The sequence below is a fragment of the Sus scrofa genome, chromosome 2, assembly GCF_054392235.1.
Source record: "Sus scrofa isolate SSC_HxYL_T2T_F1_AM1 chromosome 2, Sscrofa_HxYL_maternal_Yorkshire_Landrace_v2.0, whole genome shotgun sequence".
Classification (NCBI taxonomy): domain Eukaryota; kingdom Metazoa; phylum Chordata; class Mammalia; order Artiodactyla; family Suidae; genus Sus; species Sus scrofa.
Genome location: NC_139384.1, coordinates 21,854,313 through 21,873,045, shown reverse-complemented (window position 1 = coordinate 21,873,045; position 18,733 = coordinate 21,854,313). Strand labels below are relative to the sequence as shown.

At 51.1% G+C, this 18,733-nt stretch overlaps 1 long non-coding RNA gene and 1 other non-coding gene across 6 annotated transcripts in view; both read left to right on the top strand.

Annotated features, from left to right (window-relative positions):
* Positions 1-18,733, top strand: part of LOC100521654 (uncharacterized) — a 131,715-nt gene that overhangs the window by 10,138 nt on the left and 102,844 nt on the right. For 3 of the 5 annotated variants that reach the window (XR_301659.4, XR_014837034.1, XR_014837036.1), the window contains exon 1: positions 13,557-13,875. The exons of 1 other annotated variant lie outside the window; for it this stretch is intronic. This is a non-coding gene — a long non-coding RNA (uncharacterized LOC100521654). Of the gene's footprint in view, positions 1-10,917; positions 10,932-13,556; positions 13,876-18,733 lie in introns of those variants that run through there. One more of the 5 variants, XR_002341493.2, reaches the window with a different exon arrangement.
* Positions 15,806-15,885, top strand: MIR129A (microRNA mir-129a). The gene has a single exon (NR_038576.1). It is a non-coding gene; the product is annotated as a microRNA mir-129a (primary transcript).

Below are 18,733 nucleotides of genomic sequence, written 5' to 3'. Positions count from 1 at the left end.
AAAGGAGGCCACTTCTAATCAAAACCAGACTGTGAGCAAATGTTAATTGTAAGAAAGACTGGAAAGATCTCCCGCCATCTCTTGGGGCTCCTACTATTGCATTGATTAACTATAAGCCAGAGAATAAGTGTGGGGGGAAATGGGTTTGTGCCCTGATAGGGGGTTTCCTGGTTGACCCAAGGAATCTGAGCAGAGAAGGAACCGTAGAAAAGCGTGACTCAGAGCTTCAGTGGAGTCCTTCTTGCAACCTCTTGGCAGCTACTTTAGGTCTTTTACCTGAGAAGGATTTCATGTTCATCATTTAGTTTCTCAGATACATGCATTTAAAGACTCATTGGGGAGTTCCCATTGTGGCTCAGCGGTAACAAATTCAACTAGTATCCATGAGGATGCAGGTTCAATCCCTGACCCCTCTCAGTGGGTTAAGGATCCGGTGTTGCCATGAGCTGTGGTGTAGGTCACAGATGTGCCTTGGATCTGGTGTTGCTGTGGCTGTGGCGTAGGCCGGCAGCTGTAGCTCTGGTTGTACCCCTAGCCTGGGAACTTCCATATGCTGCATGTGTGGCCCTAAAAAGCAAAATGAAGTAAAAGGCTCTTTTGAGCAGGGAAGGACTGCTTCCTTCACTCTGCTGCTACACAGCCTGACTGCCTTATGACAAATTTGTAATAAGATCTTTTTTAGGGACTATGAGTCTAGGTTTTTGTAGGGACAGGAGGATGAGAAAGTTAGAACATATACAAAATTTTAAGGGTCAGAGAAGCATTGCCTTCAAAAGTCTCAGCCCCAAGAGAAACTTTCTGTTCCAAGTTGCAACTCTAGTCCAGGAGTGAACCTTGGCGTGGGACTCAAGCTGTCTCTAAAGTTCAAGAATCCTTGGGTTCTCTGAAAGCAGGCCTGGGTCCAGTTCTTTTGAGGAGGGCTCCAGTTTTCTCTTAGTAAAAGATTTCTGGTAGAGAAAAAGTCTGGAGCCTCTGGGTAGAGATTTGTTTTACAGAGAAACGAAGTGCAATGTAGACCAGAGAAGCATAGTTTTACTTGAGAGCTCCCTCTACTGGCTCTTTGATAGAAATTCCATAGCAGTCATTCTGCCCTGCCCTGTGGGTAGCAATTGGAGGCATCTGAGCATCTTGGTGTCTTGAACCAAGGAGAAAATAAAGTATTCTGAGGCACCAAGGAAGATGAAACTCCAGAGAATGGTTTCTTCTGCCTCCTTCATAATTTAATTTAACATTTACTGGGTGCATGGAGTTCCTGTCGTGGCGCAGCAGAAATGGATCTGTCTAGGAACCTCGGGGTTTTGAGTTCCATCCCTGGCCTCATTCAATGGGTTAAGGATCTGGTGTTGCTGGGAGCTGTGGTGTAGATTGCAGACGTGGCATAAATCTGATGTTGCTGTGGCTGTAGCGTAGGCCAGCAGCTGTAGCTCCAATTGGAACCCCTAGCCTGGGAATCTCCATATGCCACTAGCACGGCCCTAAAAAGCAAAAACAAAACAAAACAAAACAAAAAACCATTTTCTGGGTGCCAGCACAGTCCTAAGAGTCTTACTTGCATGATCTGATTGAATACCACAACTGCAGGAGTCAGTGAACACCTGGAGAGATTAAATAAGTTCCTGGCATCACCAGAGACTAGCAGGATCCATTCCTCCCCCACCCCCCCACCTCCATGGGCTTACGATTCTTAGAACTCCCCTGAAAGAGAGAACACAAGAGAAGCAAGGACCAAGGGACTACATAAAATTGGAAGTGTTCTTATCATCGAGATAACTTGTTCTTATCATCTAATATAAACACTTTGTGCCTGGCTCCATAAACTTCCTGGATCCTAGAGCATTTTGGTCCTGTTTTTTTTTTTTTTTTTTTAAAATTTCAGTCCAGAAGGCAATTACTTCCATGGCAATGCTTGTCCAATCTGTGGTCTCTGAAGCCCAGACTGAAAAAAGCAGAGTAACTATCACAGTGACTAAGAAGAATTTCCATTACAGAGGTGAGGCCTTTTTAATTTGGGGAACATGTTCACACCTATGTTTTTAAAAATAAAATCCTGGGAGGGAGGGAGGGCAGGTAGCAGTATGCACATTTTAAAAGATGGGAATTTAAGGTACTGAGTGCTGTGTTCCCGATTTCAGTTAGGAGCAAATGGCAGAGTCAAGACCAGAATCTTCACTCTCAGCTTAAGTTCTGAGTTTCTGGTTGGTCTTGGTTGAAACTGAGGTCTGGATTGGGCTTTTTAGCTGCAGAAGCTAAAGATAAACCATGTCCTTGATTTACACACAGATGCTGTCCTGAGTTACTCCTTTCCCTGTTTCAGGGTGGTTCATGATTGGGCTCCCTTGATATAGAGCCATTCGGGATTTGGGAATTAGAGAAGCCATTTATCTCTTTAAAGGTGGTCTCACACCAGCCCACATTTTAAAGGTATCTAGGTCCCTGGGAAAACCCCCTATATTATTTCAGCTCTCCTGTGCCATGGTAAAGATGTAATTCTTTTCACTTCATTCAGGAGAACCTTAAAGCGTTTTTCCATGTTCATTCTTTTGGGGATTTGAGATAAGGGTAAGTCATAGGATTCCCACTCCTCTCTTTGGGTTGGGTGATAGTTTCCAGTTTCCCTCCTGTGTCTTTAAATCAACACAGTGGGACAGCAGTCACATTAGATATTACCTACGTCCCCCACCCCATCTCAAGACCTCCTCCTATCTGCCTTTCCCTAGAGGCAGAGTGATGTCATACCGGAGCCAGGATGGTACCTGCCAATAATAACACAGCAGATACACGAACAGGCTTTCTGCAGCACCTCCTGAGCAATTGGACTGCCCTGTCTTAAACAGAGTAGTTGAGTTAAATATATTTGTCCACGATGTAACCTTCTGGCCCTCAGCAACCAGTGGAAGTAGCTCTCTCTGGTTTGACCTGTTAATATCACAAACTGGATGCCAGAAATGGGGCTTCTTGATGAATCGTTGGTCCAGACCTGCCAGTTTGGAGGGAACTCATATTTGGCCACCTGCTGGTAACGCTGAGCATCCCTTTATCCAACTGTAACCCTCGTGTCCATGCCGTGACCAAAGAAACCAAAGTGATACCACTGATGGAAAGGAGGGGAGAGCCTGGAACTGAGTGCTCACAGGGAACTGAGTGATGGCATGTAGAACGCTGACACCCTTTCCCTTTCATTCTTGCTGTTGTAGGAGCGCCAGAGACGGAGAGGAGACCAGATGAGTTTTCAAAGCAGTCCTCAAACACCCAGGACACACCTCATCCTTTGCCTCGTGCTTTCTGCAATGTTGCTGCTCACATTCATCTTCCTGTGTTAACCCTCGCCATCATCACCCCTTCCTGATCACCATCCTTCCTCCATTCACTGCCCGCCCAGTTCTTTCTCTGAGGTGCCCCTCTTAGGGGTGGTGGCTTTGCTCTCTTTGCAAGTTCCCCTCTGATTGACATCCAGACAGCTAACATTAGTTTCTCTCTCTCCTCCCACTGCCGCGTGCCCGGCTCAGCCCAGCACTTAGCCCCCAGGTCAGGAAAACCACAGCAAATTTTACCTCTTCCAAAATGAAGTTGCAAGACTCTCTGCCAGAGCAGACACACTCAATGACGGTACCCAAGGTATCTGAGAGTGATGGAGAGACCAGAAATCCCTTAATCCCAGTCATATACAGAAAAAGAGCCTATTTAGGACAGTTTAGACTGATTGAGAAGGGGGGGAGGCAGTAAGGAGGAGAGAAAGAGAAAGATCCTCAGAATTGGATTGCCTCTGAATACAGGATGGAATCATCGGGATCCAATTAAATTTGCATTTCATTCTACCTCATTGCGATGGCTTCACTCCAGACATTTTCATTTGAGATTGAAGGCTTTTCTTCATGGGTTCTGAGCCACAGGTTCCTGGATGGTGAGGTAAGTGACATTTGCCAGCGCCGTCTAGGATGACTGGTGATGACCTCAGAAACCAGTGCTTGGGAGACAGATCCACCCCGTGAGGCTGTAAGATATGCTGTCTGTTGGTTCCTTTTGACCTGAATTGCCCTTTCGGGATCCCAGCCCTGCCACAGATGTTAGTCCAGCCTCACCGTGCTCATCTCGCCCGCTGCAAGACAAAACAGACCCCCCCAGAATCTAACAGATCAGACTGTGTGGAAGTCAGAATGCTCTTTCTCACAGTCACTACAAACAGTGTAGTTCTGGGAAAGCCCACCATACCTAGAAAGTGTACTTTCTCTCCCTCCCCCCCTTTTATTTTTACTTTTAGGAGTAAGCTGGAACTGATGGAAGATGCCAGGGTTTCACATGTGAGCTGAAGATCTCTTCTCATGAAAAGATTCAGATCCAGTTCATTATTTGACTCATAGTGTGGCCAGTAAGTACAAAAAAACTGGCTGATCAGCAGATAGGTTAGTCTAGTCTTCCTCTGTTCCACAGCCTATATCTATTGGACTAGGAATTAAAGAGATGCAAGGCTTTTTTTTTTTTTAACTGTTGCCCTATTAGATATAGCCATCCAAGTCTAGTAGACCAACAGCTAATTGCAAGGTGTTTGAATAGTGAAAGGCTAAAACGTTCAGCCAATTCAGACCTACTGGGAACCACCCCTCTCCCATGAATTTGTGCCTACTGATTTCAGGTGGGGTAGACAACTGTCCACCCCGAGATTAAGGCCACCCTCAGGCAGGTATCTTGAAGCACCCCTTCACATTGTTCTTTTCTCCCCATGGTGCAAAACTCTGACCCTTTTCTACTTAGCCTCTGCTACACTAAACCATGCTGGCTTCCTGAGCCCCACCGCACCCTACTGCTTCAGCCGCAGCCTGCTGTCATGTGCTTGCCCTGGCTTCCTTGTCTTTGCTTAGATCCTCACCATGAAACCCACTTGAGATATTCCTGGGTGACTCTCTAGGTCCCCATTCTCCCACATATGCCTTTTATCTGGCAAGGCATGGGAAAGCCTATTATCAGATTCTCCAAGCAGTTAGACTGGCCTAGGTTAGGAAGGAGGGCCTTTGAAAGAGCTTGCTCCTTGATAACAGAGGTGTGCAGAGAGCAGATGCGGTCTTGACTGTTCTGGTACCGAACACTGCAAGCACTTTCAGGTGGATAGAGGGTTGAGACTTTAGAGCGCTGATGGCCACAAAAGGCAAGGGGGGTGGGGTGGAATTTGAGTCCCTTTCCTTCAGCATGCAAGTGGTCCTTAAGAATATCACCCTCAACCCTCCTAATATGCTGGCTTCTAAGAAGTGTTTTCCAAGAGCGAGTGTACCTCTTGATCAGGGTAAGTGATGAAACATGTATTTAACAGAGGCAGGGGATGGTGGAAGAGCTTGTATGACGCATGCCGGGGCTCACCTCCCCCACGGTGCTAATGGCTTGGCCTCTGAAGTTTTCAGAGCAAAATCAGGGAATCGGGGAAATGATCAGGGGTGCCAGTTGTTTCTAAAGGTGTGAAGGATGACTAGCCAATGCAAAGGCAGATTTCTGCTGTTCTCACCTTAAAACAGCTTTCTTGGGAGACGGGCCTGAGGGGTACCTTACTCCTCCCAAGTACCACTCACAGGATTTCCTCAGTGGAGAAAGAGACATGGGTGGGTGTAGCAGCCTGAATGGACAGAAAGTTGACGGCATCTCCACCTCATACTGGCTGGCGTCAGACAAGTCCCCTGAGTTTTGGATGAGATTGAATCAGCTAGGACATTCCCTGATAGAGAAAGGGGGTGTCTCTTCTCATAGGCCGGTAGCCTTGCTGAGGGGGTGGGATGCTGCATTGGTTAGCGGGCTCCTTAGGAAGAATACATCAATTTCATTATTCAGGTCACTGTGGAAAAAGTCTCAGACATCACTAATTTGTAATGATGGAGCCTAGACCTGGAATATAAAAGACCAGATATTGGAGTGGAAACATGATGGAGGGATGCGAGCATGAGTATGGGAGCCACACAAACACGAACTTGATCGGATCCCTAGTTTTACAACTTCAAGCACAACTTTTACAGCTTTTGCACAATCACTCAAACTGTCCACTCTCCGTTTCCTCAACTTTAAAATGGGAAAAAGATTAATATTTGGGGACTGATTTCCATGCTCAACAATTAAATGGGGGTAGGTAATATTATTTTAATGACCCCCCCCATAGAACCACTGTATTATATAAGATGATTTATGTAAAAGCACCCAGCACAGTGTCTGGGACATAACAGGTACTCAGAAACTTTTTTTTTTTTTGTCTTTTTGTCTTTTTTAGGGCTGCACCGGTGGCATATGGAGGTTCCCAGGCTAGGGGTCGAATCGGAGCTGTTGCTGCTGGCCTACACCAGAGCCACAGCAATGCCAGATCTGAGCTGCGTCTACAACCTACACTACAGCTCACAGCAATGTCGGATCCTTAACCCACTGAGCGAGGCCGGGATTGAACCCGCAACCTCACGGTTCCTAGTCAGATTCGTTTCCGCTGTGCCATGAAGGGAACTCCCAGAAACTGCTGATTTATTCTCCCCCAACCCTGTGCCTTACTTAAGCCGAAATGGTTCTACTCCCTGATGGAGGCATCTTTAGGCAAAGAGGAATCTCTTTCCTGGACTTCTTTCCTGATAGACTCCCCTTGGTTGATTTCCTGGGACCTGGATTTTTTTTCTTCTTCCAAACCCAGTGCTTTACCTCCTGGCATTTTCTTTAGTGCTTGGAGAGGAGACAAGAGACACAGGCTGGACATTTCTGGCCTTCACTGATCCTGAAAGAGAGGAGACTCAGTTCTTTTCAAGGGCTTCATGACAGCAGCCTGCCCCCACAGGCCCTCTGGGGGAGCATTAGGGGAAAAGAGTCCTCTTCATGCTTGGGATGCACAGGGATGGGTTGGCAGTACAGAAGGCGGTTTTCACCTTGGACAGAGTCCACGTCAGGCTATTAATTCCTGGGCCCTTAGCTTGACTGCTCAGACAGGAATTGGGCACCACTGTCCTTAGCGAAGAATGGTGGGACGGCTTGGAAAGCCAAGGTCACCAGCTCCAGTCCAGGAATGGACCAAAGGACCTTACTGATGTGTAGAGAAATTAGAGACGCTGTCTGTGGAGGATGAACTTTCTGCAAATGTTTCTGCTGAGCTTCCTAGGCACCTCCCACCCCCAGTGTAACCAGTCAGCTTGATTAGAGTAGCAAGACCAGGACAGGGAAGAGGAGTGTCCTCTCCTGGCCGGGGCGGGGGGGAGGGCATGGGGAGGAGCAGAAACATGGAGTCCATCAGGCCACCAAGGTTAGATTAGTATAATTTTGTTTGCTGCCCTCAAAAGTTTGAAACGCAGAGTCTGAGCACATTTCTTCTATTTCCAACTAGGGCTACATTCAGGGTTTGCTGACAGCTGTTGGGGGGCCAACAAAGTGACCTTTAATGAAGCTGCCTTGGTCTCAACATCAGACACTACCCAACCACTGAAGAGAACCTGGAAATAGAATGCAGGTCACACAATTCTAAATTATCCCTTTTCTGTACAGTTTAGTCTAATTAGGAACTGTATAGGGGAGTTCCCGTCGTGGCGCAGTGGTTGACAAATCCCACTAGGAACCAAGAGGTTGCGGGTTCGGTCCCTGCCCTTGCTCAGTGGGTTAACGATCCGGCGTTGCCGTGAGCTGTGGTGTAGGTTGCAGACGCGGCTCGGATCCCGCGTTGCTGTGGCTCTGGCGTAAGCCGGTGACTACAGCTCCGATTCGACCCCTAGCCTGGGAACCTCCATATGCCGCGGGAGCGGCCCAAGAAATAGCAAAAAGACAAAAAAAAAAAAAAAAAAAAAAAAAGAAACTGTATAGGAGTTCCCGTGTGGCTCAGTGGTTAACGAATCTGACTAGCATCCATAAGGACGCAGGTTCGACCCCTGGCCTTGCTCAGTGGGTTAAGGATTCAACATTGCCATGAGCTATGGTGTAGGTTGCAGACGCGGCTCAGATCTGGCGTTGCTGTGGCTGTTGCGTAGGCCAGCGGCCGTAGCTCCAATTAGACCCCTAGCCTGTGAACCTCCATATGCCTGGGGTGTGGCTTAAAACCTTAAAAAAAGAAAGAAAGAAACTGTATAGTTATCTGAATTTATGCTTACAAATACCTAGTTTCCTATCTCTAAAAAATACCTACTCTGTGCCTTTAAAAACACACTTATCCTGACACTTTCATTAATACAACATGACTTCATTGAAACGCATAATGGGGAAGCTTTCCTGATGAACAGCTGATCCCATGTGATAAGCCTTCTTCAGTGCAAGAACCCAGGTGGACTATCTCATTGATATTTCTTCTGACTGCCCACCTCCCCACTGCAGCCATTCTCACATGCATACCTACCGTGCATTCATAGAGCTAAAAATAAACAGCAGTTGATGGGCTGCCAGAGGGTGTCCTCCATTCCCTGTTAGTAGGCAAGGCTTAAACCACAGACAGGAATTGAGGGTACAGGACGTGAGTTTAAATGGAAATCTCTCAGGCAAGTTAACAAAGGTTAGGAGGGGCTGAGGAGGGAAATGAGAAGGTATTAAAGACCCACACTGATTAAATGTCAGCTCCATGATCACTCTCTCCCAGCCCTTATTCCCCAAATCCTAGTGGTAACCTTTGGAAAATTGTTTATTGGTATTGACAGGGAAAGTTAATAATTAAGGTTGATAAAGGAGATGGATCAGGCATCAAGCCACCATGGAAACAGCTCTCTGCTTCTTCCTGTAGGGTGGTTTCTTCTTTCTCAGGGCAGAAGTTATGTGAGGTGGCTCTGGGGTGCTGTGTAGATTTGGGGAGGGTGAGCGGTGTATGTGATTTTGTTCAGATATTCCAGTCTGCAAGAATTCTTCCCACTCCCATCACATCCCCAATCAATAAACTCTCTGTCATGCTGAGGTGTGGCATGCCTTCTGCTGAAAACCTCAGATTCAGATACAACACTGAGACACAGGCGCGTGCATGCGCGCGCGCGCGCACACACACACACACACACACACACACACACACACACACACACACACAGTCATCCTCATGAAACAAGCTCCATTCAAATCGGTTTAAAAATAGCACCAATCCATTCAGCTCATTTTTCAGGGACCCTATTTTAAGAAGAAAAATAGAAGATCCCCTGGCCTTTGAGAGGCAGAAGGTGTAAAGAAAGCATCACCTAATCTTAAAAAGTCTTGATAATGTCGCTAGAGACTTTGCAGTCTTTGTTCAATTTTCTCCTCCTTCTACGATTCAACAAAAGTTGTTCATTCGCTAATACCCTGCCATCTGGGTATTTATAGAGGTGGGTTTCCTTTCCGGGTGGTGATGCGAGGGCAAAGCTGCAGCAGCAAGCCCTGTCCTTCGACTCTCTGTCTGCTGGCTCCCCTCCGCTCCCAGCCCTGACTGGAGGCCGGTGGATTTGTGAATCAGCTTCCCCCACACACAGGGGCGCCCCTAAACGCTGTTGGCCATTTGCAAAAGGCTGTGCATATGTGTGTTTAATTGCAAGTTTATTTGTTCCTGCTCTGGGAGTCTGTCTGTCTGTAACTAGGATTATTGCTCTCTGGGAAGCTGTAGCTGGCTGATTCCGTGGGCGACCGAGAAGGATGCGTGGGCGCAGGAAACAGAAGAGGGAAAAGAAGGAGGGAGGGAGAAAAGCGGAGCAGGAGAGAGAGCGGGAGCCGTAGAATCTGTTATTTGCGTCACTGGAGGAGCCGGGGCTATCTGCCTGACAAACACACAGAATTAATCCGAGTTATAGCCATAGCTGTCTCCGTTACAGCGGGCTGTTGCGAAAGGGCGGGGAAAGGACGCTCGCCTTGCGTCTCTGCGGAGCCGAGTTTGCACCGAGCGGTGGACGGGGTTTGGGGAGGGGGCTGTCCTGCTGGGCACGCCCTTGGGTCCCCGCAATCCAGGCGCACACCAGGCTGCAGCCTCCTCTGCAGCTGCCCAGCCTAAGCTTGGGGTGGCGCCCGCCTCGGCCGCCTTGCTCGCTCAGTGGCTGGGCCGAACACAAAGCGCTGTCTCCCAGCCGAAGCCTCTTCGGCTGAACCAGACCCACCAAAGAGGAGAATCTGCACGTGACGTCAGTAGCTGATGACTGACGCAGGCTGGCAAAGGAGACTCAAGGCGGCTGCTCCGCGCTGCCTTTCTGAGTCTATTTTCTCCAACCCCCTCGTAGTGAATTACTAGAACGCAAAACACACACACACACACACACACACACACACACACACACACACACACAGCTTTCAAAATATACATTTCCAAAGGCGGTGTGTTGCAAACACAGCGCGATTTTGCAAAGCATGAGTGGGAAACGTGGGAAGGGTATGGAGGATTTTTTTTTTTTTTCCTATCCTCATTTGGGAATCTCCAGCACGGACAGCATTAGACTCTAGAGCTTTCTTGGGAAGCTCCTCTGGGGAAGGGACCTAAGCAACCCCCTCCCCCCTTTTCCCCAGCATGTAGGGAATCTGGTCAATGGAGACATGCAGCTCTAAAAAAAATACAACCAGTCCAAAGCCTTCTGCTCGGGGAGACTGAGAGGAGCTTGCAACAGGCAGACGGGAGTTAAAGGGAGGGAAGGAGAATATGAGCAATATTTAGTAGGCATTTTTCTGCTTTGAAAAACATCTGCAAGTGAGTCTGGTGGTGCACGATAAAGTGGGGAGGGGGCGCTTAATGCACATTTAATGTTTTGGACATAACGTTCCAGCGAAATGCCTTTGTGTGTGGAGGTTTTTTTCAGCACTTGCTAAAAATAGCATCAGGGTTTGATCGTGTTCCAGAAATAGACCGAGGGCTGCACTGGGATAAAAAGCCAGCGCGGGTGGAAGAAAACCTGGACATCACTGCATCCCCCCCCCAACTGTGTCTGAAAATTAATTGTTGGATTTTTCCTTTCCTTTCTCCTGTCTCCCTCTCTCTCTCCACTTTCTCTTTATCTTAAGGAGTTCCCGTTTGGGTAAGTAATATTATGTCATGTGCATGCCGCAGAGTGTGAGTATGAGCTGAGGCTTACTTTGTGCATGCTCCGGGGTTCTTTTTTGGCTGCCTTTTCACCCCATTCTAAAGAGGAGGGTGGGAGTGAGTACGGAGTGAGGGGTATAGTGTGTGTATGCTTACTGAATTTTAGGTTGCATGAAAAGGAACTGAAAGGGGGAATTCTTGCAGAGCCGGGAATCACCCTGACCAATCTCTGAATCAATAGCTGCAACTCTCTCTCTCTTTACTGGTCGGCGCTGTTGAGCCTGGTTCTCCTGACTGCCCCCTCCCCTCTCCATTTTCTCTTTCTTAAAGGGTGCCCAGATAAAACCTAATGGGCCGTCTCTCTGCGAGATTAATGGAGACAGTGCGATATAGATTAAAATTGCATGGATGGGGCTGAGAGGTAAAGAGAAGGGGAAAAAAAGATTTCTATTCCTTTGACAAACTTCCCTGCTCGCTCCGGTCCAGAAAGCCGAGGACCACGACCCTGGCTGGTCTCGGTTGGCTCAGGCCGCGGTAGCTGTCCAGGGAAGGCAGGTGCTGAAAATTCCCTGGTCCTCTGCGAGTTCAGCTCCGAGCGCCAGGGGGCGGGGTTGGCGCCAGCTGCGGATAGCCCCGCCCTGAATGCAGAAGAAGCTACGGAGAGGAGAGGGTTAAGGATGTTCAAAGGGGATAGTCGTGACTTCGGTGAGAGCTTTGGGGAAAAGGAGGGGTGAGTGGGAAGGAAAGAAAAAAAAAAGTAAAGGAGGGGGAGCAAAGTGTTAGATTCGAGGATGAGCCGAGGCCCAGCGCTCCAGGAACCGCAAGACGGTGGCTAACCGGCTTTCTCCGCAGAGGCCAGTCACTATCAGGGTCTCCATTCCCAGGCGCCCAAGCCTTCCCGCCAGTGGGTTTGAAGGATTTCTCTCCAGTGATGGTGCCTTTCAATGTAAGAGGCTATAGGTTGCTTTATTTGGACCCTCGTCCCCTCCGTTCCCACATTCTGCAGTTTCCAGGAGGTGTGTAAGGACGTTGTCTGTGCATTACAGCATTTTTCTTACTATTCCCCTTCCTTCACGTCCTAGTCATAGGAGCCCCAAATGAGTTGGTGGAATGAGTGAATTAGAAGCCAAAGCACAGGAGTTGCTGATGCGATGCGCAGAGATTCCAGGCTCGGAAACATCGCACGGCTCCTTAAAGCCAAAAGCCAAAGGGTTTCGGAAAACCATCTCAGAAGGAAACTGGGGGGTGCAGGGGGGGGGGTTTCTCCAAGTTCCCAAGTGTTATTGGTGAGACCATCAACTCCCTGGGGTTGTGGGCTTGACCCAGAATGAGATTCATTGCAATCAGCTCCAGACACTTTGGCCAAACCTGTAGCCAGACAGGTGAGGAGGGAGGAAGGTTAACAGAGGCCAGAGGGGGGATGAACATCACGCGCATACAAAGACATTCATGCAGATTAACTCCTCCGGGAGGAATAATAAAAATGCATCCTTAAATTGGCCCACAAGGGTGGGCTGTAGACAATGGGAGGGGAGAAATGAAGCAGTCTTGCAGATCTGCAGTAAGCGTGTGTGCATGCAGGGATAGTTTCTACAAACCTGTAACAATAATTAAAAAAAACAAAAACAAAAACAAAAGCAAAACCTCAGAACGGTGAGGTAAGTATCTGCGGGGGCAAGCTTTCAAGCCAAAGAGAAGGAGAGCCCAGGTACTCTCCGCTCCTTCTACCCCATCCTAATCCACTAACAACCTCTGGCTTTAGTGACCTGACCCCCCATGCAGAGCACCCAAGGCGCAGCCCTAGGGTGCAGGGGGGGAGGTCGAGTTATTTTTAGCTCAGAAACAATCTCTCTCTGGGAAGATTCCCTGGCTGAGACGGAGTATTCGTCAACTCATAATAGTAACAAGGACTGTTACTGATGTTGTGGAGAATAACACAAGTAACACTGCAACCCACACTTTGTCTTGACAATTCAGCTCAAACCAAAGCTGCTCGCAGCCTCTCGGCCCACCCCTCAGCCTCCTCGTCATTCACCCGGACCTACTCATTCCCTTTCCCAAGCCTCGCCCCTCTCAGCCCTACAAGTTGCGTGGTTGTGTTTACAAATTCTGCCACATTCGCAAAAGCAATAGTTGGGGGGGGGGCGAGCTAAGAGGGGCGGCAGCGCAATAAAACATTTGCTACACGTGGAGCGGTGGTCATGGGGTCCAAGGGTCATTAAGAGGGAAAGGAGGATGCCCCATGTCCTCATTTCCCCCAGTCGCCCCTCCCCATCGCTTGGCACAGTGCACAAGTTTACCCCTGAACTGGATCCTATTAAATAATTCAATGGTAGCGGTGTAATTTTGGTTGGAACCAGCACGGATTCCCAAGTCGTGACTGCAAAAAGTGAGTAATGCGCGCTGGCTGCGTCATGGCTCTAGTCACAGTTCATTCCGAACTGAGAAGGAATCGTGACTTCGCCTGGAGACGTCCCCTACAAGGGAGACGGGGGGGGGGGGGACTAAGCCTGGGGGGACGGGGGTGGGGGGGGAAGACCTATCCAATGAAAACCGCTGCCAGGGGGACATTTGAACTCCGCCGCTCGCTGTCTGGCTCTCCTCTCCCGGCCCAGTGCACCTCTCTCCCCCCCTCCCGGCCGGCGCACTCGCTAGCGCGCTCGCTCGCTCGCTCTGCCGCTACCCGACGAGTCCTCAACAAGTTGGAGTAAGGCAGGAACGCAGGGGTTAAGCTCGGAAAGCCGCAATTACCAAGATCGTGACCCTCCCACACAGTACTGTAACTTATATACTTACCTGGAAGAGCCTGCTTTGCCACTGGGCCAACACCCGTGGGGGGCGGGGAAGGGCGGGAGGGGAGCGGACCGGTTGGAGAGGGGCTCCTTCAAGCTGGCTGCAGTGCGGACTGGACCGGCGCGCCCCCGCGGCCTCGGGACCAGGTAAGGAGAAGGGGGCTGGTGCACCGCTCGGCCGGCGGTCGGTAGGCTCAATGGTCGGCTGAATAGAACTTTTTTTCCCAGCGGCCCGCACCGCAGGAGCGGCGGCAGCGGCCGTGGACTGTGGAGCCCCCTCTGGCGTGGCGGGCGCGCGGACGCTTGGAGGGTGTGTGCGTGCGTCTGTCGGCAGCAGAGCCGAGGGGATGCCGTGGGAGGGTGGGTGGGTCGCAGAGCTGCAGGAGGGTGATGGATGGGCGGAGGGGGTGGGCCGATAGAGACTTGGAAACAGTCTTGATACGTTTTCTCTGGGCAAGCCGAACAAGAGTGTGCGTGTGCGCCCGCGCCCGCCCCGCACGTCGATGCCAGGGTGCCAACGAACAAATATGGCAACTTTACCCCTAAGTTCTTACAATGTTTGCAGCCTCCTACCCTGACTGAATTTTTCCCCACTGGGAGACTACCGTTGGGAAAGGAGGTGGGCCGAACGTTCCTTTGCCCGAGCCCTTCTTAGACCGTGACGGGGCGGGGAGGGGGGCACGGAGGGGAGGAAGACCGTCAGAGGAAGTGTGGCGCTGCTTTGGGAAGAAGGAGGGCAACCCCTCGAAGTTTGGATAGGTTGGATGGCAGAAGGGGCCTTAAAGGGAGAGAGGGAAGAGGGAAGGAGGGATAACGTAGGAAAGAGATCTCCCTCCTCCTTCCACCCTAGTCTCCCTTCCCCTCCCCTCTCCCTCCTCCTGCAGAGGCTGGAATCTCCCTACGTGGTGGGAGCCGGCGGTCAGTGAGGGACTCACCCCTTGTTATTCCCCTCAACGTCCTGCAGAATGGGTAGGGAGTGTCGGGGGGCGGGGGGGGGGCTGCAGCAATGAAAAGGCACCTGAGGCAAGTGGGCCATTAGACTCACAACATCTAGACCGGCTGGGGGAGGGTACGGAAGGAGGAGCTTCACCCATTCTCTTGAGCTTTCAGAACTTTTTTTGGGGGGGGAGGGATTGACAAATCCTCATTTTTCTAGAAATAGGCTGGCTAGCGTGCAATTTGGATATATTCTGTGTTCATCTGGGCCTGTCATTTTACGTCTGAATCTTCTGGCTTGGGTCCGGTTTGGGAGAGGTCGCTCTCTTAAATCACCCCACCCCCCACCCCACCCCACCCCGCTTTGCCCAATATCTCTCGCCCTTCCCCTCACTTGGGCTGGAATGGGGGCAGGGGTCGTGGCTGGATTTTTTGCAACAACAATATTTTAACATGTTCCAGTCTGGGTTTTGTTAAATAATTAGAAATGGAAATATTTTTTTCCTCCCTCCCCCTTCTGAAAAAAAAAAAAAAAAAGGAAATGTGAGCTCTCTCCTGATTGGTGGGTGACGATTTTAGTCCGCACCAATGAGCTGGCGGCCTCGTCTGTATTTATTTAGTGCTCTGGGGGAGTTTTTCTCTTTACGCAGCGCCTGTAGTCACGGCTGGAGCCTCTGCTGGGGGACTAGGAGAGACAAGAGGGGGTTCAGGGGGAATCCGAACTGTACCTGTTCAGAGATCCGCGACCTTGCAGCCGGGGCTGGCGGAACCCTGATAGGAGAAAGAGGGTGATAGGACAGATAGGCGGGGAGGCTCGAGGTGCTGGGGTACCGGAGAGGGGTGGAGGCTGGGCGCCGGGATCCCTAGTCCCTCTCCGCGCTCCTCCTCTCGCCCTCCACACACCTCACTCGAGGCTGTGAGGGCTAAGTTGGGGGTTCGCGGACCGTGTGGAGAAATGGAGGGATGGGTCTGGGGGCGCTGGGAGTGGCGGGAGCCGGTCGGGCGGCGTTCGGGGTGGGAAGACGGAGCCGCGTTGGAGCGCGCTGGGGAGACCCAGCCTGCTCGGCTCCGGGGTTCGGAGCCATCCTGGGCTGAAGGCGGCGGCAGCGGCGACGGACTGAAGAAGCCGGAGGACTCTGCCCTTCGTGAATCTTTTTGCGGTCTGGGCTTGCTGTACATAACTCAATAGCCGGAAGCCCTTACCCCAAAAAGCATTCGCGGAGGGCGCACTCTTCGAAAAGACAGCAGCCACGAGCTATCGCCGAAGGCTGCACCTTCCCGAAGCGGCTCGGTCCGAGCCTTTCCCAGCCCTCTCCCCGTTTTCCACGGAAGACTCGATCCTTTCTCTCCCGTCCTTCCCGCGCTCCCTGAGGCTTTGGTCACCAGCCTGTCCTCCACGCAGGTCCCCCACCCCCAACTTTTTAATCGACTTTGTATCACAGGGGGAATTGGAGCAGGCGGTGTGCGTGTGTTTTCAGAGAAGTAGGAAGAAGCTTAAAATACAATAAAAGTTTACACAAGTTGTGTCTTCCCCCCAACCCCCGCCCACACCCCGAATAACCCCGTTCACCCACTGCAAAAAAAGGAGCTGGTCTTAGGGCCAAGTTGGTACCTGGAATATGAAGCAGTTTAGGACATTTTCTGGCCGTTTTTTGGCCCCAATGATCCACCTCTGCAATATTGGGGTGGGGAAGCCCTCAGCATCCCCTGTCCTAGCGGGGGATCCAGAGGTGAGGCAAGCCGCGGTGCATTGGGCAGCTCCGTAGAAGAGGGAAAACATCCAGGCACCGCCCGATCCCTGGAGTCCCTTCTTCCCCCCACACCTGCTTCCAACCTAATTTGAGGCGGTTTGCAGCCTCGGGTCCCCCCCATCTCGTCTTTTTCAAAACTAAGTGACACAGAAGGGGGTAAAACAGGCAAAAACTGGGGAAACTCCCCCGCAGAGAAGGAGCTTTTAAGAGATGCGGCTGCACCCGACTCAGAAGCTTAGCAGTAGCAGCAGCAGCCCAGTCCTGGCCTCTCTAGGTGCCCCGTCCTGGGGAGGGAAGCAGAGCTGCAGGATTGGGGGTCGTCTTGGGTCCCCCTCTTCTCCTTCCAGTCCTTGTAGTCGTGACCACTTCGGTCACAAGTGGCACAAATCAGGCCTTCACCATGCTCTGCGTCCCGTGCCCTTCGTCAGCTAGAAACACTGCTAGACGCCCTTAGGGACTGGACCAGAAGGACATACAGACATACACGGGCGCCCACAGAGATGGACACAGATAGAGGATGAGTCTAGGGATATGAGTGTCCAAGCCCTGTGGACCGTGAAGCTTCGCATTTTTGGGGAGGGCCTGAATTCCCCCCGCACCCCAACCACCGTTCTTCCAGCAAACTAAACGCCCACCTTCATTTCTCATCTCCGTTAGCTGAGCACCCAGATTCTACCCTCTCTCAAATAAGAAAAAGGGCTCTGAAGTCCGAGAGTGCTGGACAGAATCACTCTTTTCTAGCACAGCCTGCGAGAAGTCACGGAAGGCGAGGACTCCAAGGTCCAGGGCTAAATCAGAGCCCCTCTCTCCAGATAAAGGAGATTTTCCCTCCCTGGTTGCGTTTTCTGAAAGAGTAAAAGGGTCCCTAAGATCTGCAAAGGAGATGGAGCAAAAGCAAAAGCTCTGGGGGGGTTCCTCCCTGCCTCTCACTTGGGGCCGTCTGTGGAGCGATAGCTTCCCGGCGAGAGAGGCGTAAGAGCCACGCTAGATTAAAAATAGCTTCACCCTGTGTCCCTTCAGCTCTTCTTTTGTCTTTTGCTTCTTACATCTCCCTTCTCTCCCCAGCCAGATAGCCCTCCTGTCTCCCAAAGCCGGGAACCTCCACCAGATTTTGGAGAGAGGTGACCTAAGCGAAGTGAAGTTGCACCAAGGGGTTGAGCAACCTGAGCGCAGGCGGCTCGGGGTTACTGCGCCCCTGGTCCTCTCACTGCTCCCTTGGAGGCTAGGCTTGGGGCTGGGGCTCCAAAGCCCAGGAGCACCCGGCCGAAGCCGGCGTCGTGCGCGCCGGAGCGAGTCCTCGCCTCGCCTCGCCTCAGCCAGACAACTGTTGCTGCCTTGAAGAAGCTACTGCTGCTGCAGCACAGCTGCTGGAGCGACCGCACGCCAGGGCTGCGGGTGCTCACTTCTGATCCGGGCCGGAGGGCTTGAGGAGAGGGGTGTCTAATTTCGGGTGGGATCAGAGGAAAGCCCCCCTCCCCTTCCCCCTCACCATAGGTGAAAATCAATGGCTTTTTTGTGCATCTTTTCTTCCCTCCTTAGGACAGTTGCGTCAGCCTGAGGCCAGTGGGAGCTGGTCTCCCCCCTTCTCCCCACTTTGTCTTTGCTGAGGAAGGAGGGCAAAGGGGGGGGATTTTTTTTTTCTGAACCCTCAAACTGCTAACGCACTCATCTTTGAAAAAAAAAAAAAGCCACGTCATCCAGTAAGCCAGGGGCCTGATGGAAACTTCCAGGCATTTGCATCTGATGCAAACTCTGGAGACCTTAATTTAGGGAATGGAGTAGCAGCTGGAGACCCTTCCTCACCGTGTGCTTCTCCATGAGGAGTGGGAAGTGTCTAGGGAGCCACTGGGGATACTTGGTCCCTTGAGCCTGTCAACTAGCTTAGCTTTTGCCTGTATTAGAAAATCAAGACCGGGGGTGGTCTCTGGAGCTGGGGAAGGGGTGAAGACACCACGAAGCCCCCTCCCTACCACCTGCCCCCTAGCGGCTGAATCAGGCTAGGGGACTTCTGAGTCTTCTCACCCTCAGGCCCACTTTTGGCTGCTCTATGATAGCACTGCTCCCCCTCTGCCTCTCCTCTTCTACCCATAGCTACAGCCAGGTTTCCTCTCCTTGTCTTGCGTTTTTGCTCTTTCTGTCCTCTTCCCAAAACCTATGGTTGCTTTGAATCCCCGCCTTACTCGCCTTAGTCTAGAGGAAAAGGAAGGGATCCCACACTTGCTGCAATCTCTGGCCAAGACCCTCTTCTCTGTTCCAGCAACTTCTCCCACTGGGAAGGGGGCCACCCCCAAAGGGGTGGGGGATCATGGGCATCTCTT